Below are 24,842 nucleotides of genomic sequence, written 5' to 3' on the forward strand. Positions count from 1 at the left end.
GCTCCAAAATACTCCCAATTTTCGAGTAAAATACTATAATATTAGTGTATTTGAAGCTTTAACTTCACAGCTAACAAGACCTTTACAGATGTTTTTATCCACACATAAGTCATCACAGAGCTGAAGTTTAAGCCCCAGCCTTATAAAAAGATATAGCAGTAGAAAGTCACAATCATCTCTCGCTCATTGGAGACCAGCAAAAGTGGAGGGTTTCCATGTGGGTTCCATCAGAACTGGGTGCTGATGACCACCAAGAACACAAAAGAAAACAGGAAGCCTACCGCTGGCAGTGACAGTATTGTCAGTCTCCTAGTCTCAAATTTTATTGTGCATTTTGAACCACAGAATATTACAGATGATGATTAACTTTAGAGCAATTTCAGGTAAGTTTCCATAACACCCAGCTGGTACCATGACAGGTTATGAGCTAGGAAGTATGGAAGTATGAGTAAACCTCAACTGTTTTGAGGTTGTATTCAAAGTAAGTACGTTCGTTCTGGATGCTACCAAATTTTAAATACTGCCATTTTTGAGGGTGCTGAAGAGACAGTTATCAGTCTCAAACTCTAGTTGTTTCTTTTTGGTATTAAAATCCTACTTGTCACCTCCACCTCCCACTATCAATCAGTCACTTAATTGGTCCAGAGACCTACAGAAGAAACCCTTTCATCATGCAAGTACTAAGTGCCCTCTTCAACAAGCAACTACAACTATCTGTCCATAGTTATTAATAAAAAATAATAATAATAAAAAACCTCACTGGTCTAGATTACTGCCTTTGGAAAGCTAAACAAAACAGTACTACACATCTGCAAATGCAGTCTTAGAATAAATAAGCATGATTTTTATTTAAAAAAAGAAAAATATCGATTTACTTGTAACACAAGTACACACAACCTGACAAGAAAGCTGTCACTTAAAAATAACAGCAACTGTTCCTTCCTTCCTATTTTCCCCCTACGTAGAGACTCGCCTCCATAGCAGGACCCTGGCTCCATCAAGATAGAACTGTGCAGAAAAAAGCAGCACAGTTACAAACCTTCATATTGCATTTAATCTTGCTGCAACCCCAGACTCAGAAGCCAGGAGCTCCCAAGGACAAAGTTTAGAACACAAGGAGTTTAATCGTGACTATCCAAGTGAACCACTGTGTTGCCTTGGAGAAGTCACTTAGAGAGGACCTATATGGGGAATGGAAATACATTTGCATCCTCTTCTGTAGATAATTTACTGCAGGCTTTTTCTTTAGTGTTTAGAACAGGTTAACCTTTGAATGTCAAACCTCTGGCAACACAAAATTCTGCCCTCGCGCAGGTATACTATTTTTACTAACATACCTACCTCATTTAGTAGAGAAAACAAGCACAAAGAATGAAGTACCAATTGAATTTCTTGTAATTCTGAACTTTTGATTTGCATGACTTTTTAAACTCAGCATCTAAGCCCTATGGCAAATAAAAAATTGGTTTCTTCATATGGAGCGCACTAATGAGAGACACAGAAAAACTTGTGCCTGACACACGCAGGTTTACTTAAATAGAGAATTGAGACAGAGGAATGAAGAACAAATACCCAAGATTGATAATCCCAAGCATCTTAAACAGATAGAAGTTTTCAACTGCTCTTAGCATTTTTCTGGTAGAAACCAGCATACGACCAACAATATCTGTAACTTTGGTTCTTGACAACTCCTTGTATTTGTGCATACTGGGAACCAACACAGAATAGTATTAATGAAAAAGGGATAAAGTCTGCTCTGTAGATGAAATGAGATTATTTCTTCTTCACAGCAAAAGTACATCTAGAAACTCACGCTGTCTCTCTCATGCTCACTACAAAACACATTAAAAAGTTAACATTAGACAGCTCACAATCACTCAGATCAATAGAGAAGTCTGAAGAGTTTAGCATTATACAGGTATTTGTAACAAAAACTTCTGCAAAAATGTATCATAAAATCTCAGCAATCCAATTTACTGAGGTGAGGTAGCCATTTGAAGGCTCTAGAAACATGCTGTAAACTGTCCAAGGTAGGAGCCCTGCAAGGTCAACTCTCAGATTATTACAATATACACTGTAATATTTTAGGGGTTTTTAAACCCCAGGTCTGGGAGTCAAATTAAGAGCACTGCCTTCTTCCCAAAATATAGACATGAGCTATGATTAGAAAAGTTACTCATTTCATGGGACCGTTTTGAAAACTAAGATCTCAAAACTCCCATGTTTAAGGTTTCATAGCACCTGAGGACATCAGAAAAACACATGGTGGTGAAAACATTTTAGCATACTGCACCCGAAGGCTTAGGACTGTTTAAATGCTAATTATTGTATATTAAGATGTCTGGTTATAACAATTATATACTTATTACTACCTTCAAGTTAGACAATCAAATTTATGACACTGTAACCAGAAACTCACTTGCAAAAACTCAAAAGAATTAAATGTCATGTTCAGCAATTTTTTCTTTACGTTTTTCCTAACTCTAGAAACCAGCAACTGTTTACTGTCAGACCATGGAACTCTATCCATTCATATCATGTTACAATATTTAATTATGTATCTTTTACTTTTTGCCAAAAGGATCTTGGTCTTGTTCAGTGCGCAGAAAAAAATAAAAAAGGACTAAATGCTGTGCACAGGCAATTGTGAACCTGATATTTTTTCACATTTCAGAGAATTGGTCTATAATATGAGGGTAAGGCATTATTAATTTTGTGCATGTGTGCATAAAACACACACCACACAGGAGGGATTCAGAGTTTTTTCTCTGGATTTTCATTTTTAGACGTGAACTCCTCAAAGCAACAGGTGTCCCTCCCATATTTGAAAGACATTCTGTATCTAGAGAGCACTCTATCACTATCTTCTAAGAAAACAAGTCATAGCAGATACTTGATTTTCAAGTCAGCAACTCATATTCCTTCTCAGGGCAGGATTTCTACAGTCTTAAGAAGAGCAAACACAGGCCAGACTGGGTATATAACCAATTTCATATTACATTATTATAAGGCTTATGTTTCAATGACCATCATTAGCCACGCTGGTGCTGTTGCTTCCGTGACAAAAACAAGCCTCCTTTGTGCCAGTGCACAGAATCTGATCTTCCTGTTGTGCTGCAGCTGGGAGAATTCCCAGTCAGCCCCAGTCACACATGCCAGGCAGGTGGTAAAGGGACCAACAGGACTGCTCAAGATAACTGAGACTGCACTGAAGTGTACAAGTCGTGCCTTCCAGTTTGTCCATCTGTACAACAGCTTTCTCTTCCTCCTTCCTTATCCCCACACAATACTGATAGATTAACTCCACTTAAACTGACAAAGGAGCATGGATTTTCTGCTTATGCATGCAGACAACTTAAAGGATTCAAACTACAAACTTCAGTTCTACCTAAAAGTTCTTCTGCTGCTATGATTTGCTAGGAAGCAAATGTGCTTTGGAGCTTAAGACACCTGAAGTTGACTTCACTTGGGGATAGATTGTTTCACCATCCCTGGAACACTTTATACAACCATCAAACTAAGTTTAAATAGAAGTGTGTGACACCATCATTTGACTTTGCAGAAGCAGTACTATATTTAACACATAGAAAATTAGATAGAAAACTCAATACAGTTTAAAAGACCATCTCTAGTGTAAAGATAAAACTACTTCACAAGCTCTATTCTTAAAATATCGACCAAAACTTGCCGTGGCACCAAAGACATGTAAACAGTTGACAATTACCCTCTTAGCTCTTGTCTATGACCACAGCTCCATTGGGCATTAGTAATTCTTCCTGAGCACAGTCTTTCCTGGCATCTTGTGGATGGGATGGAGTATGAAATTGCACTCTCTGGCAAAATGATAAACTACATTTGGCCTAGTAGAAAATTAGCACAAACATGTTTTAAAATCTCAGAATTATCTCTGTCACCTGAGCAGATTCAACATCTACTGCTCTACACTTTTTACCTGTGCATAAACCCCTCTTCTTTGCACAGTATTAGCCTATCTCTTGAATCAAGAGAAGCCTCTCTAACCTATGACCGTTAGCAAGCCTGGCAGATGTTCTTTCTGACTTGATATCAAGGACCTCCCATTTAACCTAACATTCATAAAATTACATCAGTAAAATTCTCCTTTTTGTACCCAGACACCAGTGTACAGGGATGTCTTACAGCACTGTTGCATTCAGAAGTTCTTGTATTGCAGAACCACTAAGTCTCGCTTTGCTCAGTGAGTTACTTTTCACCAGGTTCTAGGTACACACAAAATCATCTTATATGCAGTCTGGCTAAATTCTTGCTCATGTAAAAAATGTTGTATGACCTGGATTTTTATTTCAGTGAATTACTTTTTAGAAGGACTGTTTAGCTAAACACACACCAAGAGTACTAATAAGGTCTGTAAGTTTATCTTTTACTAACAGTGCAACAGAAAAGTTTCATATTTGAAGTGGGGAGCTGAGGAATCTTCTGCAAAATTAAAATATTTACATGATGTGAAGGTATAAATTAGCAGAAGGCAGAGTTTGGCATTTGTTTCTAAAAATGTTTTGCTGCATTATTTGATTTCCATAAAGTTGCTGGAAACATGGGTTATTAGGGATTTTTTTTTAAACATTGTTTAACAATTTAATTTCAAAAATATGTCAGTTAATCGGTAAAGTCTTAAAACTGTAATTTTTCTTTTTAAATTATTTTCAAGTATTTACAAAGTATACATACCACTGGGAAGGAAAATAAGATGGAAGGTCAACAGAAAATGGAAGGAGCTGTCCCCTCCTAGCTGTAATAGCACACTGTTTGGGTCTTAAAATTTATAAGAAACGCAAAGAGAAGTTATTTTAATGTTTGTGCTTTATGGTTTTCTTTTGTTTTTTAATAGCATGTCTAGCAAAATCAGTTTATTAACCTATATTGCTCTTAACCTGTGTTGCAAATTTCTCATTCCAGTCCCTGAGAAGTTCCTACCTTCCTTTCATATTTCAGAGACAGAGGACTACTTGAGAAGAAGGGGAGGAGATGGTGTTGAGAGGAGGAGAGAAGACTCTTTCTACAAAGAACACACACGATAAATCCTAGTAATTGATTTAACAACCAAAGATGCAAGGAACAGGAAAAAAATAAGAAAACTTTACCCCAGTATCTATTAAACTAATTTCCCCCCTGAAATTCCATTAAGAAGGGAGGGATCTCTGATTTCTAGTTTTAACCTTTTAAACTTGAGGAGAAATTTCTTATTGAGTGCCAAACCCTTTTTCCCTTCCTAGCAACCCACTTTATCTTGGAAAGAACTGGCTTGTGGGAATGATACATTAGTGAGGCAGAAGTGCCTTAAGAGTTTTGGGATGAGGTCCAGAGTACAAAAGGAGATGATCTCGGTAGTGATGCAAGACTGCAGGCATGAAATGCAAAACTAGAAGTATCTCTGACTATCACTGGAAGTGCAACTGCATTTGTGATGGAGAGAACCTGAGGTATGTGCACGTCCTGCTTGTACCGACTATTCTTTCAATTTTATCTATCTGCCAGAGACGTTCAGAGGACACCAAAAAAATGTCAAAGAGCAGCCCAACGCCTCAACGAAACAGCCGTGACACTCAAGAACAGCCTTGGCCCTCCATTTCCACGGGGAAAGAGGCGCCCTTACCGCAGCCGGCCAGCAGGGGGAAACGCCAAACAAGTGAATAAAAAAAAAAAAAAAATTAAAACAGAAAACACTAAACATGAGGAATAAAAACACTAAACATGAGGAACCACACACATCTCCTCAGCTGAGATGGAAGGAAGAGATTCTGCTCTGGGAGAGGGAAAGCAGGATAAATGAAGTATATATGACTCAAAGCATTCTTCCAGAATTTAGAGAGGAAACAGTGAAAGTGCAAGTCCAAAACACAAGCAAGTAAAGGCAAGCTTTCAGTTTCATGTTAGCACAGAGTGACTGCAAATCAATTAAAGTCTTCTTACATCTAGCGTTTTAAGGAAAAGCAAAAGATTGTGACTAAACAACTGAGAGGACTAAGCTGAAAGATTATGTATTCATAAAGAAATATCCAACATGAATGTATAAACTAATTTATTTAAAGTGAGCACACATTCTAGAAGATCATTCTGCTTTACAGAAGACTTCATATTACATTTATACAGAATCCCGAGAGTCTGGACTTCTTTTTTTTTTTTTTTTTTCCCAAAGAAATTTCAGAACAGCAGGGCTCCAATTAGAGACCCTGATTTTCCTGCTACCTTATTAACATTACCTATGCAGCATTTCCATGCTTACCAAGTATAGTAAAAACTACTTAAAGGCAGTGTTGGTTAAGTAAATAAATTTGTGTTAAGTGCATTTTGATGAAGGGCAACTTGCATGTAACTGACAGGAAACAGACACAATTCCACAATGTGTTTTAAAATTAAGAAATAAAAAGCAAAATGTGATAATTTGTTGAACAAAGAAATTTAACAGGCATTTGCAATGAAGAAAAAAAGACAAGCCCTGCAATCACAAGGACTTTCTGTTTAAAATATCACTGGCTGCGAATCACAAGGAGCAGCAGTGAGATTTTCCGTGACAGATTTAGAGAGATTAGCTACACAAGCTTCTACTGATGTTACTGTTACACAAACATTAGACAGAAACATGTACATGTGTAATAACATACAAACATTTAAAAATGCAGGTGTATTGTGACTAGTGATTGTATAGCAAGATACCTTAAAATAACAGATAATCTTTTATAGTTCTGTATTTATAGATTTCTTTCAAAATCAGATGCTGTATTTTCAGTAATATCCTTGTCTCAATGTGTCCATGAAAGCTAAATGCAGTTTGTCAAGCACGCACAAGGAAAGTTTAGACTACCAGTATATCAGGAGACCTAAGTGAAGCCTAGTTCTACTCAAAGTTTATAGTTCTACCTTCAGTTTCTTTCTTATTATTTAGCCTGCAGGCTAAATAACACTCCCAGAGTCATCTAATCTAGCTGGCCAAGGCACTCTCCTTCATATACTCTTTCAGCTGAGAGGTCCTACGGCCAGCAGCCCTCACTTTTTCTGGGGGGAATGGTGGGCGAGGGGGTGTCACACACCACGGAAAGTTGAAGTGATTCACAGATTGGTATGGGGAACATCATGCACAAACTTCAGCAGTAGAAGCACTGTGCTGGCAGCCCAAGGGAGACCTTCCTTCCTTTCTTCAGCAGTTATCAAGTTCCATTGTGCTATACTGGGTACAGGACTGTGCACTTTGCTGATTCTTTTTAATTAAAACGATCATCAAGAAGCGACCTTTCACTTTCTCCACATGGTCAGAAATTTGGCTTGTGAGTTACATTTTCAGTGACAGAGTCACATTTGAACATCCTTTTTGTTTTGAAACTGGAAGACCTACAGAACAATTAGGGGTAAAGATGCATCTGAGTTTGGCAGTCCTGAATTCTTTCTGTTTTGCTTGTTACTCAGGCAGAATAGAAATCACTATTATTTTCTGTGTAACCTCATTATGGCATAGACATTCATTAAATACTAAGATTAAGCCAACCTATGCTGACTTTGCTATGGTCAACTTTCATGTCAGTATACTGCAACAGGTACTGGCCCCCACTTAGTCTGTCAAAGTTCTCATAATAAACTGGACTCTTTAATTTCATTATTTCATCACATGCATTAAAAAGAAACCATTTAATGTATACAAGGTACAGTAGATAAACTTGAAAATTAGCTGATAATACACACTCTTATATTCTGTACTTTATGATACTGAAAAATACTTAGAAGAATATTTATAAGAATACAGGAGTTAATTTCATCTGATGTGGAGATCATTCCATTTTAACAGGAAGCAACATGGCTCAAAATGAGAAGCTGTACATAAATTCTTGCCTTTTCAACACTACAGATCACTTGCTCTAATATGTTAGGCTTCTAAATTATTGCCAAAAGACAATATGAAAATGATTTGTTAGTGAACAGATGTTCACATGAAAAAAGTATCAAAAGAACAATAATTTGTTTTTTAATCTGTCTTCAGATTTTACAAACAAGACAAAAAAGGTAATGCTTACCTGCTAAAATTGGTTTTGTTTCTAGAACGAATACTGGCTATTCAATTTGACAAAGTTCTACATAAAACAGTCTCAGACTTCTGTTGATTCTGTCAGGTGCTCTGAACTCTGAAAAGGTGGCTGAGACCCTCTGCTGCTACCAGACAGGTATCACATTTTCCTCTCCTTTTGACTACAACATCTAAGTACAGCCTGATTGCATTTAGTAAAAACCACTCTCATTTTATATTTGCATTTGATTCACTTTTTAGCCAAACTTATTTCAATTTACCCAGCTATTATTTCTTTAAACCATGTTGTCATTTTGGCATTCCTGATCTCCTGAGCACAAAGACCAGCAAAGAAAGGAAAGAAAAAAGTAAGAAAGACCAACTTGAGACCCTCCAACAATAAGTACTGTATTCCCTGTGTAGAGATTAATTAGATAAGGATTAATAAGGTTGCTATGAGTTTCTAGTTTTGTGTACTGATAAATTATGATAGAGCATGTAAAGGTATCCATGTGTTTCACACACAGCCTAAATAAAAAGGCAGCATTAGGTAAAACATGCTTGTTTCAAACTCTGAACATACCAGAATATTGAAAGCTCCTTTCTCTCCCCCTCCATCCCAAAATAAAAGCATGAGTGAGAAGGGATTTCATTACATTCTTAGAACTGTGAGAAGCGAAGTCAAAGGCAGCCGCTGGCGTTCAGCATGCAGGCTGTACACACTCCCAAGTACGTCACACTGACAAAACACGCTGCCGGAGCGAGCTGCCTTCCCAAGGCCTCCAACGCGCTGTCGCTAGGCCTAAATCAGGTAGCTCTGTGTGCAGGGCTGCTGCAGATGAGCAGGAGTCCACTCCTTCTCCCCATTTCCCTTAGATTTAACTACCAGATTGTTCCAGCATCAGCTTTTTCTCTCTGCTTCCTTCAGCTGTTAATGACTGTATTTAAAAAGACGACAGCATCACAATCTACTGTGAAAGATTCGGCCCTAATTTTTTCTTTCTTTACTAGACCAGCTCCCCTGCAGCTTCTGAGCCATTGTCAGCTGCTGTTTTTTGTTCCTTGAATGCAACAGGACTTGGCCTGCCAGGCTGCATCACTGTTTTCACAGCACACCTCTAAGAGGAAGAAAATCTCCTCTTCCCTGCTTCCTGCTGAGCACTGTGAATATTTGGATTTTTCCTTTTTCCCAACAGATACACAATCCTACACTGTTGAATATTCACACATTCCTCTCTTTCAACACCAATTCCTTCTTTCCCTGTTTATTTTCATACAAAACTACTAAATGAAGGTGTAACTGAGCTGTGGCCCAAATACCCCAGAAGTTCTTTTACAGAGAACTTGATTCTTGTGCAAAGGCAGTCCTATTCTGACAACTACATTGAGCCATTTGCTTTACTTAATGCAGCATTTTCCTGCTCTTAGGATTTCTAATATATCCCATTTTTTTGCAACACTCGTGTTCAGGACAAAGAATTTTGTCTCTCTAAGTCATGAACCTTCTCATTCAGGCAAGATGGAATAATGGTGAGATAAAACCCACATTTTCTCATAGCTTTACTCTGGGTGACACTCAGGTGAACTACTCAATGCAACACAGCCTCATGGGACTGACACAAAACTACTGGAGAAACACAATGGCATCAACTAAAGTACAGATGAACTCCCAAAATTCATCTTGACCAAGCCAAGCAAAATGAAGCAACCTTCTGGAGGTCAAACATGCATCAGAATACTGCATTAAATAAATAAATACAAACAAAAAACCCCTTTAAAAATCATTAAGACTTAAAGGTAAGTATAGAGATGGAAACTTCACCTGAACACTGGACGCAAAAATTGACTCAATTTTTTTCTTAAAAAAATGTAATTCTACACTCAAAAAAAATATTGACACAAAACCAAAAAAAAAAAAAAAAAATCATTGTGTTTCATCCAGGGATCAGTTCAACTCAATTCAAAGAGAAAAGATTTTTCTAGGTAAAAATAGAGTTTCCAGATTATATACAACTTTTAAATAAATATATATATATATATATATATAATTATTTAAACAGTGATTCAACCAGCTCATTGCAATGGAAACCCTGACAACACTTCAGAAAACATTTATGATAGAGTCCTAATGAACTATTATACAACAACCTACAAAAAAAAAAAAAGATGGACAAGTGAGAACAAGTTTATATACACACCTTGGAAAGACCTGTTTTCTATTCTCCATTACAGATTTGTTTTCTGATGTTAGCAGCTGTTTCTTTCTCTCTGTTCTGCACAATATACCTCAACTAAATTACAAGTTTTGTTTCAGTCCCTTGCCTTTCTAAAAACACCTGCCCTAGAAGGAAGGAAAAGAAGGATGGTACCACTCTCTACACTCTTTGCAGTCCCCTCTGTTGCAAAAAAAACCATATGCTTGTTCCAGACAGAAGGTATTTAGGTTCCCAAAGACAAACAGGAGAATTTTAAAGAATTCTAAACCCAGAGGTATTTAATGTCTCAGAACTCACTCCCAGTGAGTAATAGTCCCTCTTGTCATTTTAACCTGTGCTAAATGACATATTTGAAAATCACCTACTGGAGAAACAGTAAGAATTTCAATTATTTCAGTCCTTTCTATTTTCTCAAGTTGTGTTACCAGGACATAACATCTGGCACAAGTTCTGTCGGGGAAGAGGCTTGTACATCATCCCTTCATACACTCTACAGGCTCCAGTCCTGGAAGAGGGCAGAATGGTAAGAAAAACATTTTTTCTGAAGAGGACAGGAATGGTTGTTTACTGAATGGACCAAAGGGCCCTGGGATCAGCAGTAGCATGTGTTGCCAGTCTCTGAAGATCACTGGATTTGCCTCTCTCAAGTCACTTTAAGAGTTTCATCTTCCAAATACAAAATAATGATACCTGATTTATAACAATGCAAGTATTTATTTATTGGTTTTGTATGTTTTTAAAGTGTCTATTCACTAACACACAAAACCATGCTTTGTCCGATTAGAGGCCGACACCAAAGCAAGCTTCAGCTGCTTAACTTCATGAGCTTCAAAACCAAAACACAATATTCAGTCTTCTCATTCAAGAACATCAAAAACTGTCACTCTTACTTTTCAAAAATCTGCACCAAAGTTCTTACTCAAGCATTCAAAGTAACAGCAATTTTTATGAATTAAACTTTTTGTGGTTATTAAGTTCCTGCGCAGTCACACAGTACACTAGAGACTGTTCAAATTCTACAACAGCTTAATACTAACCTACTAAAAAAATATTTTTTCCACAACTTGCAAAGCATCACAAGCATGCACCCACACAAGAGTACAAAGTGCTGTGAGCTTCTGAATACAATAATGTAAAATTGTAATTCAAATTACTAAAAGCAATTACAAACAGCAAGAAGTTGAAGGAGGATTGATTCCCCCAACAATAACCTAAACCACCTAGATATCTAAAAATTTGTATAATCCCTGCACACTGAACAAAGCCGAAGTAAAGGATGCAATTCCTACAGCACGTAAATCAGCACTACCATGTGTTGCCAAGTTCTGAACCAGTTCATTTGAATATCCTCTGTCAAGTTACAGTCTGCATGTCACATCTGCATGTTCCTACATGACACATTAGTCTCCTTGTCCTCTAGGCTAGGAGTCTTCTGTCCAGAAGAGTCCCTTGTAGCCCTTCTTCCTACCCCCCAGATACAGGAATGAACACTCACACACTACTGTGTGAGTTTAATTATTTAACACCCAATCAATATTTACAGCTGCAAAAGACAGGTAAATTCATATACATAGAAGCATAATATTCAAAAGAAATATTACTTTCAAGCAGTGTTTATTCTCTGAGAAGTATCTCTTCCAACTGTCCTAACAGTTCAACTAGTCAATACAAACCTCCCCCATAATCAAATTAAGACATTCTAGTTAGACAAGGAGTAAACCTATGAAAGTTAACACCTGCCATTTGCCTGACAGTCAAACTGCCTTAAAACTCATTGATATCAATGTTAGGTGAGTGAGAAGTTTTGAGTTTCAAATCAGAGTATAAAATAAAAAAAATAAAATTCTATCACAATAACAAAATGAGATGAGCAGGGGAGTCTTGGTATCTATTAAAAAATAATCTCACAGCTGGTCATAGTAAAAACATCATAGACTTGGTTAAAAAGGCAAGACAAGGACTTCTACTACAAACTGGAAAAGAACTGAAGAAAAGAGGCTGGGATGAGGCAGGATGTAGGAACAAATTATAGAGGCAGGAATGAATTATATCACCCTTTGAAGGTGATATAATCCATGATACTGAAATTACAAAGCACTGACCATTTAAACAAAACCCCATAACACAGAAAACAAAACCACACACACACAAAGGAAAAAAAAAACCAACAACAAAACCCCACATTTCTAAGGAAGACTCTCTGCCAAGTAGTCATATAAAAGATTGCAATCTTAATGAAATTAAGCTTTTGGCCATCCAACTTCAAAGCAAATGAAAAGAGATGCTGGAAGACCTACATCTCAAATACCAAAATGTTCATATACCATATTGCAACAAAAACAAAAGGAAGCAAACCCATTTGTATACCTCACACCACCTTACAGAGCAAAAGCCATGAGAGGACCTACACAAAAGTAATAAAGAAAATAAAATAAAAAGAAAGAAAAGACTGAACAGTCAAAGAGCAGGGAAGTTACCACAACAAGGATCAGGGTTAGGTCTGTGAACATACTTTTAACTTATCTGGCAAATAGGAAGGCTGCACACATTGTGATGCTTTCCATCATTTCAGATAGTTGTAATTAAAGTAAACTTCAGAGAGTTACAGGGGATCTGATAATACCAAATGACTGGTTTTCATTTATCATTTTGTTGTCCCAGGTCGAGAAGTGCAACATAATATACTCAGAGGAAAAAATAATCTAGCTATAAATACACAACGATGAAGTGAAACTAGGCATGACTTACAAAAAAGATTTCATGATTATTCCAAGCAAACAGTTCAACTCTCAGCAGCAAGAAGTCCAAGAAAAGTCTCAGAAGGTTTTAGAAACAGAACAGAGAAAAAACAGGAAACATTCTGCTGTGATGCATGCTGCACATAATTCTGGCTGCTCCATCTCAAAAAAGGAAGAAATAGAAATGGTACAGAGAGGAATGACAACAAGAGAGTATGTTTAATACAAATGAAACTATTTTTTTCTTGCACCAATCTCTCACACAGAAAATGCAGGTAAACTGTACAGAACTTGCTGCTGTGAAACACTATGTAAGGCACAGATATTTATAAATTAGTTCCAAAAGGCAGCAAATTCACCTATAAATAGTTTGATGTTTCTATTCACAGTGCAATAGCCCAAATGTAGCTTCCATCTCAGACAGCAGCTAAACAACTGTCAGAAACCTACTGTTAATATTTCAGCGGCTGACAGAATGCACGCATTTCCTACACCTTTCAGTCAGCTGCTGCTGCTAGGCACTGATAAAGGAAAGATGCTGCATTAGATGGACATTTGGTCCAGCAGAGTATGTTAGTTTCTATGTTTAATCACATTGAGCAGCAATGCTGGTATATGTCTTGGTTTGTTTTGGAGATTGGTTTTCTGGTAAATAAACCAGGCTATAATTCAAGCACATAATGTTAAAAGCAGAAATTGCAGCTTCTGAAGCAGATATCAAACTGGTTTGTGTAATATAATGCAACACTGAAATAAAGCCATAAGCAAGTACTGAAGGCTATAGAGTTTTTTTGTTTTTATATAACCCACCAGTCCTCCACGCCCCTCACCAATCAGAGCGTCAATGGAAGGAGACTCAGGCAGTCTCTCCTAACTGAGAAAGACTCAAAGTTGGAAAGCAGCACTAAACATAAGCCACGGATGTTTGATGCAAAAACTGCCAAGACCTTACATTTAAGACTGGCAACGATTTGGCATCATCCCAGCTGACCAGAGGGAAGATCTCCTGAATCAATGGATTCAAAAGGAACACGTAGATGAATGTCTGACTTCTCTCCAAGAAGACTGAACATGTTTCAGGTCCTGCCTGACCCTGGAAGAGTGCAGGATGCTCTCTGTTTTAATAAAGAAGTCTAGGTGAAAAAGTACTACTGGCGGAGAAAATGCATAAGCTCAAGCTGAGGCCCAGGACAAACATCGAACAGAATTCTGCTAGAAGTATTGCTAATCCTGCTAGAAAGCACTGCCTAAACAATTTGGTGAATGTCTGCCTTCTCATCACTGTCAGCTTCCTTCTCTTCTGACAGATGAGCTTTTGAAGATAGCCAAACTGAAAGCCATGCAGGATAAACAAGCAGGTCTCAATCTGTGGGAAACACAGAAGTTTCATTTTCTAAAGCCCAAAATTACAACAGGTCTGGAAAACAAAGCAAGTGTCCAGTATATAAAACCTTCGAGTATTGCTGTAGGCAGTAAGATGAAGATGAACATACCCAAAAAGCTTATCATCTTTAACAGGAACAAGCAACTATCGAGGACAAAAGCATGCAAAAAAACCAGAAGCAGCTTTATGAGCAGCTTCATGAACTCACAGATATTGTCTCAGTGAGATTATTGCTCATCTACACTGTTGAGAAAGCTGACCACAATCCAGTTTATATGAGAAAGATCCAGTTTACATGAGAAATCCCTTAAGTCACATAAAGGACAAGAAAATAAGAATTTCAGGCAATGTTTTTCTTTTTCCTTCATTTCACATGGGAGCTATTATAATTTTGTTACTTAAATAACCCTCTCCTTACAGAATCATACAGATTGGTTTGGGGTTCTTTCATTTTGTTTTGCACGGGGAGGTATCATCTAGACCAGTAATAGCATTGGACTTGTTCTTGCTGAAAGAAAACAGCAACACAATGCCCTTATCCTAGAGATGTTTGTGCAAACTACACCAGCAACAAACAGTACTACAAACGAACAATTCAAAGAAACTAGCACCCTTGTCTGTAGTTGGGAACTTTTGATTTACTACATGTTTTCTCACTCCATGCTGACACAAGGCTCAATGTTTCAGGTTGAATTTGCTGGTATCTCTGAGAGAAACACAGGAAGACATAATCATGTGTGTGTACTGAGTTAATTCATGCTTCAGTACTTCTGTTAATCATCCATGGGGCAATATTTCTCTCTTCTCCATCCCATCAGCAAATCCATCAGACATGCATAATTCGTCTTCCTGATACACAACTTGGCAAGTTTTCTTCTCAAGTGCTCCATGTTTCATTAAGAATAACTTCTAGTGTATTCCCAACAGTTCCTCTCAAATCTTATTCACATTTTTTGCTCCCAGTAAAATACAAATGCTTATCCTCTTACTCTCCTGTCAAGTTCAAGGTGAATTTCTGCTCTTCCCTCATATCTAACAATACTTCTTCAACTACTACACAGGAAAACTCCATCGATTCCCATATATTCCAAAATATAAGCATTTTGATTCCTCTTCCTCCCTTCTCACACACTAGGATGCACAGAGATGGAGGAACAACTGGAAAACTATACAGATATCTCCAGATTTATGCACATTTGCCTGCAATTCCAAGCCATTGGTCCTAGTGATGATGAAGGCTGATCTTCTCAGTGCAATACTGTTCTCATGAAGTTGCATACTTCACATTTCCATGACACTTCCACACAAAGCAAAACTGCTTTCTTTTGCAATACAAAGAACAAGAATTGAAAGTCTTCTTTCTGAGGAATGCAGTGCCAGCCAACAATGTCTCTTTGGATCTCAGGCCTTTAATGCCAAGGCAATATACCCTGAGATTTATTTTACAAACATTTCATTAAGCAGTGGTGATGTATGCAGGACTAATTGCACATGAACAGAAGCATGCCAATCACTGAATTGTTAACACAAGATACTCTCTGAAATTTCATTAAACCTGTCTATAAATCCAGACATGACCAAAACAAGAATTCACAGAAGTCACACTGCAGAGTATGAGACGCAGTGGTTACTTAAGCTGCCTTGTGTTTGGCCTTGAAGCTGTCTCCACAGTTACAGAGTAGAGATGTCACAACATACAAATAGTTCAGTAAAGACACTGTACTAACCCAGCTTACTGATGAAAGACAACTCTAGGCTTATGCAGAAGCAGTCTCAAAACATGAACAACTCTTAATGAAACATGAGAGGGGCATATGCCAAGGTTTCTGTGTTCCACAAATACTCTAAGACACCAGCTGAGACCACCAGCAGTGACACTAAGGGCTATGGCTGGAGATACTCCAGAACAAGAGATATGCATTTAAAAGATCATGATTCAACATCCCACCAGAGCCCAAGAGCTTAACAACATGGGTAGTCACAGACATGGGGTTCTAAGCATGAGACTCACAGTTTTAAGTGAGCCATTTACAGTAAACAGCGAGGCATATAACAAAAAAGGAGCCATACTTTTCATGTTTGCATTGGAACATAGGTGCCTTACTATGCAGCACTAAGAGACAGTGGAAGCAACACTGGACCCAGCCAGCTGTGACAGATGCAGAAACTTGAGTATTGCCAATTCTGCTGATTTTTCTCTTGGAAAAGGCATTTTTACAAATTAACAGAACAAGATATCTGTCCCTGAACAGTACTCACTTGGGAGGATTGAAGAATTCTGCAAACATAAGCTGTACACAAAATGGTTTTAACAAGCAGTTAAGACTTCAGCACTGACGACACTCATTACTCAGTGTTACTTTTGCTTGCACTGAACCATTCCACCCAACCAGACCTGTAAAATCTTCTGTACCAGACTTAAAGTATGGCACAGAAACAGTGATGGTATGCAGTAAAGCTACTAGTACCTCATTCATATGCAGGACATAGACAAAGTACATTCAGGAGATGTTTTAGAAACAATCATACCTACATGATAACATGCAATTTCTTGTATTACTACATTGCAACAGAGCTAGAAAGGTAGACCAAAAAAAAATTCAACAGCAACAACCACCACCACCATCTTTCTTCTCTTTTTTTCATGTTCTGCAGAACTTAGGACTGTTTCTTTGCACCAATGCTTACCCATGCAACTCAGATTTTACTGGATTTCAAATTCACATTCATCATTATCTCCCTAGGTATCAAAAGGTCCGCCATTCCTATTCAAGCCTTTCCTTTTCCTTTAACCCAAGATAACCTACAAAAATATATCCAACACTTTAAAAAGAAAAAAAAAGTACCCTATTTATTTTGTACAACCAGTTTTAAAAGAATCTCACTTCCATTGGGACAACACTACCTATTTGTAAACCACCCATACTTAATCAGTGTATCAGTTTTAGGCTCACTTTTGTTTACAATATAGCAACATTAAGGATAAGAATGAAGCAGACAGTTTTCTGGATTAAACACAAAAGGGAAGGCCTCCCTTCCTAGTTTAACGTCTTCAATAAAATTACTGCAATGCAGAATAAATCAATTTCTCTCTCTACCTCAGTTTCTAATCCAAACATGGGAATAATGCTACTTACCAGACTGACCTGTTATCTTTTAAGTAGAGCAGATTTTTGAATAATAACAAGCACACCTATACTCCAATGAATAAACTATGCTGATTCACAACAGCAGATTGCCTGGGCCAAATTCCATGTTGTATTAACAAGTCAACAGGAAGCACTCCAAAATTATTACACTGATGTGCTCTGATCTTCCTTCCCCTACATACCAGTCAGCTGGCATTCTCACTGCTCCCAGTACACAGGTATCAATCTCAAATACTGTCTTTCCTTCCTCTTTTATTATATTCTCCCTCCTTACCCCCTAAAAGACTTTTTTTTGTTCTTCTTTCTTCTCCTCAAAACATACACAAATGGAAACTGTAGCATCTGGAGAATGGTATTTGTAGCTGGGGTAGTCACACTCAATGTGGGAGTACTGATGGTAGTTACTAATCTGAAAGGAAGAAGTCAAGAAACCATACACTTCATAGTTCCTTTCTTCAGAAAACCATGATTATTCAATATAAGTAAAAAGATTTACACACTAGGTTATAAACATAGCACTGAATCACTGGGCCATTTTAACATGGAATCACATAAGCATACAATCAGCATTTAATGGAAGAAAAGTGCAAGACTGCTGTACAATGGAAGTAGACTTCAGCTACGAGAAAACTAAATGTCCAAACCAGTTTTACTCACACTGATTGCCACGGATTTTTAACTGATTGTTTACTTGAAGCTGGAAGAATAAATTGTAGGTTTATCTACTTTTTGTGGCTACTATAAACAATTGAAAGGCATATCATTTTCAACCTTCACAATGCTGAGAGAGTGAAAAGTATCATGGAGCATGGTAAGATTGCACTTTCTGAACAAAAGGATTGGCACTTTTAAGAAGACTGTTGTGGCAGCCAATTATTTTTATTCCCAAGGGGCCAGGGTGCTTCACCCAGAGGAGAAGGCAGTAACATGCTGCTGAGGGCCACTCCTACACATCCCCTCATACCAACATCATCACAATCTTCTCCTACTCTCCTGGGATCCACTGATTCCATGTATACAATAGCTCTACACCAGCAGTGTCCTAGAAGATAGAGCAAGGCTGGTGGCAGGAAGACTTACCACAACAGCAGAGACTAAGATGGGACAAAACAGTGAGGAGCACTAAACTAGTGCTGCGTACAGCAGTATGCATTTCTGTATGCCAATATGTGGTTGTGTCAAGAGCAACGCTCACACTACTGTGATATCAGTGTAGTGCCCATCATTATGGAGACTGTTTTGCAAAGTTACTCTTTAAACAAATTGTTTTGTTTAAAAATTAATGCCCAGATTTTTAATGATCCTATTGTTGTACTACAAAAGATGTTTAAACACATCTCTCTACACACAGGCACATGCACACAAATTCTCATGCACTCCTCTCATTACTTTCTCCTTACATATTCCTCTCCTTACCATTTCAAGAATAGGGCTGTTGTGGTTTTTTGGGTTTTTTTCCTTTTTATAGTGTCTTCAAGAAAAATCACAGTTCCTATCAATTTAAACTCTGTTTATTATCCAGTGTGGGGGAGAAGGGAGTGGTGGTGGAAGCCATGAGGACTAGAAATAAACAAGAACATCTACTGTATAATTTTAAGTCCCCTTCTAATGCAACTTCTGATCCCCAGGAAACCCATATGAGTCTTACTGGCAATTGGAATACCAAAGAGGTGTCATAGGTAAAGGGTTAAAATCCATCCTGCATATGTAGAAATATGGAAAAATATGTTTAAAAATATGCAGATAGTATTTAACTCCATTTTCCAATTTATGCAAGTGTTTGTGAAGAAATGACAGGAGCTCTCCTTTACCTGAGAGAAAAGTACTGGCATGTCTAATGTATAGTACTTTCTACACACAAACAGGGATTTAACAGACACTTCTGCCCTTCCTTAGTTTAAGCTTTCAAGTGAGTTAGAGTGAGATGGTCTATATACATGACGATGAAATCACCTAATATATCAAAAATTAATTAAATATAAGGGGAAAACTGCATTTTTAAACAAAAACAACCATGAGCACAGAAGTGTAGATTAAGTTAGCAAAAGGAAGCCAGAAAGAAGGTCTCAAATGGTGAGGAATTGTACAATTTTATGTTACTTCAGGAAGGAGCAATGATTTTTGCTCATGCAATTTTGTAGCAATGACAATGTCAGTGCAATACAACCTGAGGCAGGTATTCGCAGTGCCACTGACCTGGGCCCAACTAATGGCTCTGCAGCTGAGAAGATACTGTTACCACAGTAGGGCACTAACCCTGCACCGGCATCTCCCAGCCAATACCACCACGTTTTGACTGACTGCTAAGAAAGCAGCTCATCACCCCAGGAAAAAACATTTCATTACACTAAACACTACACAAGTTCTTCCTCAACAGGGAGACATCCAAATGTAACTCCTGCAAGAAGTAAGGTAGAAGAAGACATTGCAAGTCTTATGGCAAGAAGAAACTGCTACACATGGATGAGAATTATGGGAAGGGAAGTTATTTCCATGTTTATTTTAGAGACTGATATTCAAAAGGAAGTCGAGCAGGTGAAACACGCCAAATTGCAGGTAGAAAGTGGAAACTAAGACTGATTCTGAAACAAATTTCATAGTGACAAATTCACTGACCTCAGCATGATTCTCTAAGACCAGAAAATAAGAGGTATGGTGTGGTGGGTTTCCTCCTTGGGAGAAGAACTGCAGTAGACTCAAGGGCATGTACCTGGCATTCAGGAAAAGCACAAAGCTGGCTAGTCCTTCCCAATTTATTTCTGACCAGAATGTACTCTCTGAAAGGGTAAAATGGGAAGCTCAGGTACCCACATCCTTTCCTTTTGGGGTCACTGACAAAAGCATCCTTAATACAGCAAATTCATGCTACACAAAATAGATTTACATGATGAAGATGCTTATCAGAGACTATTACTGCAAGCTAAGCAGCAGTGAAATGATATCTGGAGCTCCAGCTAGATGCAAATTACCAAAAAACTTCATTATTAGTAATATAGGCCACTGTAGTCCTTTTACAGTTATGAAAAAGGCTTGTTAGTGAGGTTGGGGGTTGGATTTTTATTGTGCTTTTAATTGTTTGGGCTTAATTTTTTTAAAGTCCATCACAAGTCAGGTTATTCAAATTTCAGACCAAGTATCTCAGTGTCACGCTAGCAAGAGGGACAGAGACAGAATGTATTCCTTGGACACATCAAGGACTAATTTCTGGCTTTCATGCAAAATTTTGTTGCGCTAACAAATTAAGTAAAAGCCCTGAATAAACAGATTCCAAATTCCTACAAAGCATTACAAGAGCTCAACATTAACCACTTTTTAAAGGCATAGCAGAGACATCATAGGAGACAAAGTACCCAGAGTGAGATCCCCCAGGGATCACCAGCAGCCTCTTAAACAGATGCCAGATTCTTCAAATTTTGTCCAGAGCTTCAGGCCTGCAAAATCCACCTAAAACTATATTTTTTGGGGAAAAAATCCCAGTAATCTCAATTCAACTGTGAAGTTTCCCATTGGTTTGAGCAGGGCCACAATTTCTTCACAGATGACGACGGATTTGCTCTTATGAGATAAGAAGTACTTACAGAAGTTTTTCTTTACAACTGCGCATCAAACCCTTTTGTACATCCCTACTTCTCACTTCCCTTATCTAGGATACCCTGATACAGCAGCATTACAAAGGGCACTGTTGCAGGCTCTCTGCAGAAGGTAAAATGTCCTTGAAAGACAAGATACGTCATCTTTCCACTACATATAGATTTATCTTGGTTTCTTCTCTCGCCTATTGTATAGGCCCAAGGAGCCAATGAAGAATTTCATCCTCGCATAGCAACAATGTCAGCCTTTCTAATCATGTCAAGATACTAATAGTAACTATTTCAGCTAAGTGCGTGTCCTGCCAGCAATTTGCTCCACATGGGCCGTCAAGGGGCTGGGAACACTTAAAGAAAACTTTATCACTGTTTACCAAGTCCTTTACAATTACAGCATCTGTAAGGTTTTAGACTAATCTCTTCACCTTTTTGTATCAGTTTTAAACAGTGTCAGCAACATATAGTGCATACAATGTAGCAGTGCTGAGAAAATACAATCCTGACTCAAGGAAGCTATTACTACCTAAATATCTGTCATACACATAATCTGTACAGGCGAAGGAATTAGCAACTTTTTTTAGGCTTTGGGTGGTTTCTTGCACAACCTATGAACATGTGAGTTCTGAATTTATAATGAGCAGTATTTCTGTACACTTAATAAAAGAAAAAGAATTTTGTCACACACACCTAGATATTAGCTAATTATGGTGATTACAAAGAAGCTACTTTCCAACATTAGAAGCCTGGAGGTCTTCATCCTGCTGCTACTTACATAGATTCTGATTTCAGGCATTCAGCTATTCTCTCTAACTTCTGCAGGACTTAGTGTTAGATAACATGACTTCTTGCAAGGCTGGAGCTCTAATTAATTTCTCCAAAAACATAAAAACAAAGTGTATTTCATATTGTCTGACACTTAAATACAAGCCTTTTTATATTAATATCTCATAGAAACTGAAGAACAAAGAAATTGACAGGGATCAGTTAAAGTTAAGTGTTTGCTCACTTGAAAATGAACTGCATTATCCAAATCATGGCACACAAGATTACAGCAAATACTAAACTTGTTGCTGGATGAACAAGCAAAATCAACTTAATGTCCATTTTAACTTTGGCAAATCTGACAGACTGTTGTGTGAAAACACACAATTCCTACAAATATAAATAAAGTATTCTGAAAAGTTACTATTCCTCTATACCTATTTCAGAAACACTTCACATTCTTTGATGCAAGTCTGATGTGAGTTCAAGTGCAGCAGTCAGGACTAAACACACCTGACAAAAACTGCCAGATGTGTTCTGCTTCTGGAGGCACCTGCCAGTACCTGTGTTTGTGACTCTGTGTCCCCTTGGGAACCAGCAATGGAGTCACCAGACCCCACAGCATGAACATAAATTGGATCCCCTGCTCTGATGAATAAGGCAGCTATGTCATCACTCACTCTCAAGAAACACAGCAGAGAAGCAAGTTCCCATCAATTAAAAATGCTGTTAAAACTCCCTTTCACTGTGTGAAAAGAAATCCATTGTGACCCACTGTCCCCCCAGCAACTGGAAAGGACAACACTGCTGCCATACTGCCAGTAACAGAAATCCCCTTCTGCCAAATGTTTCCATCCATAACATTGCTCTGAAAGATTAAAAATCCCCAGAAGATCAAATAAGATACTTGCAACCAGAGATGAAGCAAGGTGTTAGTACAATTACTATATTCTTTGTACAAAAACACATAAGCAGTTGGAAGACTTCCTTCATGGACTGCTTTTCTCTAAACTACGCAACTATAAACAATTTTTGACTGGTAAACAAAAATACCTGACTGCTGCACAGGCTTAAGCTGACCAACAAGAACAGGATAAGGTATTGAGGACTGTGTTTCTAGAATATGACAGCACCTTATACGCTTCACTCCAAATCCCCAACTTTGCTCAAGAAAACTACAGGTCCCAGGATGCCTTAGGACAGCACAATCCTGGCAGGCCATTGCAATAAAAACAGAGCACTGCACACTGGGGCCTGCAGTTTCCACGAGCACATTCTTACTCAAGATGAGACCAGATGTAGGCCATATTGCACACTTCCACAGGCCTGCAAACAACACACACACTCCAAACAGGGAGACTGCTGCTGGTAAACGACAGGTAAGCTGGATGGATAGCCAGTTCTCATGTGTTGAAGTTAAGAGGCCAAAGATTTCTGCAGAAATAAACATCAGCTAACCAAGAGTCCTCATAGAAAAGCAGTTTGGCTACTTTTAAATATGCACAGTTTGCTGTAGCTTTTTAACATCTTTTACTGAAGTGCAACAAGAATTTATGGGGCTTTCCTCCCAAGACATTTAATAACATTAAAGAGTACTCTTTTGAATAGCAATAGGAAAAGTATGTTTGGTGAGGGGCATATTCTCCCTGTCCAGAATTCAGTTATCTGGAAACAAATTGCTCTCCTCCTCCATTTCTACAATGTGCTGAAGCAGAGGCTTGCCTCTCTCTTCTGAAAAGAAGTGGCTCTTAGCTGAAAATTAAATAGCTGTGTCTCAGCGTAGGCCTCAGAGAGGAATACGCTGTACTTCAGTAAAGGGAATGGCAGCTCCCCCTACCAGTCTGTTCTAAGAAGGTTTTAATCGAGGAAGGAAACAACCAGGGAACAAAATTTAAAAGTCCTCCTTTTTTCCCCCGCCTCCTGCTTCCCTGAACTCTGTATTATTATTACTAAAACAACTAAAAAACAATAACATGCATGTAAAATTCTATCTAAGAACTTATATGCTTCCCTAGTCCTTGTAGTACAAGACAGTCTTTGCAGCATTTCCAGGCTAGCAGGCAGCATCTGCAGAAACATGCAAAAGAAAAGGGACCATGCAAAAGGAAAAGGCTGGGCCAAGAGAAAGACAGCATCCCACTGCAAGAGAAAGAAATGGTGATGCTTCAGTCACCTGAAAGTCATCCTGATGCACTTCCCTATAGAGGCAAGAGGCCTCAGGAGCATCTAAAGGTTTTGTCAATACAGCAATGCTGTCCGTAGGCCAGACAGCTGTTGCCATAGTTACTATCAGCCAGCTTATCAGAAAATAATTATTGCGATTACTCAGAAGTTTTGTTAAAACAATTTAAAGCTTCAATAGGATACCACTTGATCTCTTCAATTAACTGTTTCCAACTATGCTGCCTTTGGGATCCATACAGTTAACTTGGACCTGCAGGGTTGAAGTGGAAGAGGGGAAAGAATCAATGTTCCTTCTCCCTTTCCTACTGACAGCTTGTATTTCATACACAGAAACAAGGAAGCTGAACCACCCGTAAGCTTGGCTGCTCTGCTAGAGTTCTCCCACAGGCCATCTTAGAGTCACAGGCTCAAATCTGCCCTCATTTGGTTTAACTACTCACACATCCATACTGCAATTCAAGAAACACACTGGCTACATTTGCGAAGTACTTTTAATTACACATGCAAAGGTAGAGTCCCTCACTTCAGAGGCAGGTGACACAACTTCTGCACCAAGTAAACTTTTTCTCTTGTCCTACAAGTGCAGTACTGCCAGGTAGAAGGGCGGAATCAGAAAACACACGCATTTTAAGAAATCGGACATTAAAAATGCATAGAAGCTGTATGAATGTGGCCTAGAACAGAGCTCACAGGAAGCAGAGCCTCACTGCTCCTGTACCACTTATAGATGCATTCCCACCAGTAAAAACAAACATTAGGCTGGGGCTGGGGTCTGGAGGCAGCGTGTTTG

At 38.3% G+C, this 24,842-nt stretch overlaps 1 protein-coding gene across 7 annotated transcripts in view; it reads right to left on the reverse strand.

Moving 5' to 3' along the window:
• PHF21A (PHD finger protein 21A) overlaps window positions 1-24,842 on the reverse strand; it is a 124,837-nt gene that overhangs the window by 95,059 nt on the left and 4,936 nt on the right. The gene's annotated exons all lie outside the window — the stretch shown is intronic.

Source organism: Pyrgilauda ruficollis, unplaced genomic scaffold (assembly GCF_017590135.1).
Source record: "Pyrgilauda ruficollis isolate IOZ18807 unplaced genomic scaffold, ASM1759013v1 scaffold14, whole genome shotgun sequence".
Taxonomy (NCBI): domain Eukaryota; kingdom Metazoa; phylum Chordata; class Aves; order Passeriformes; family Passeridae; genus Pyrgilauda; species Pyrgilauda ruficollis.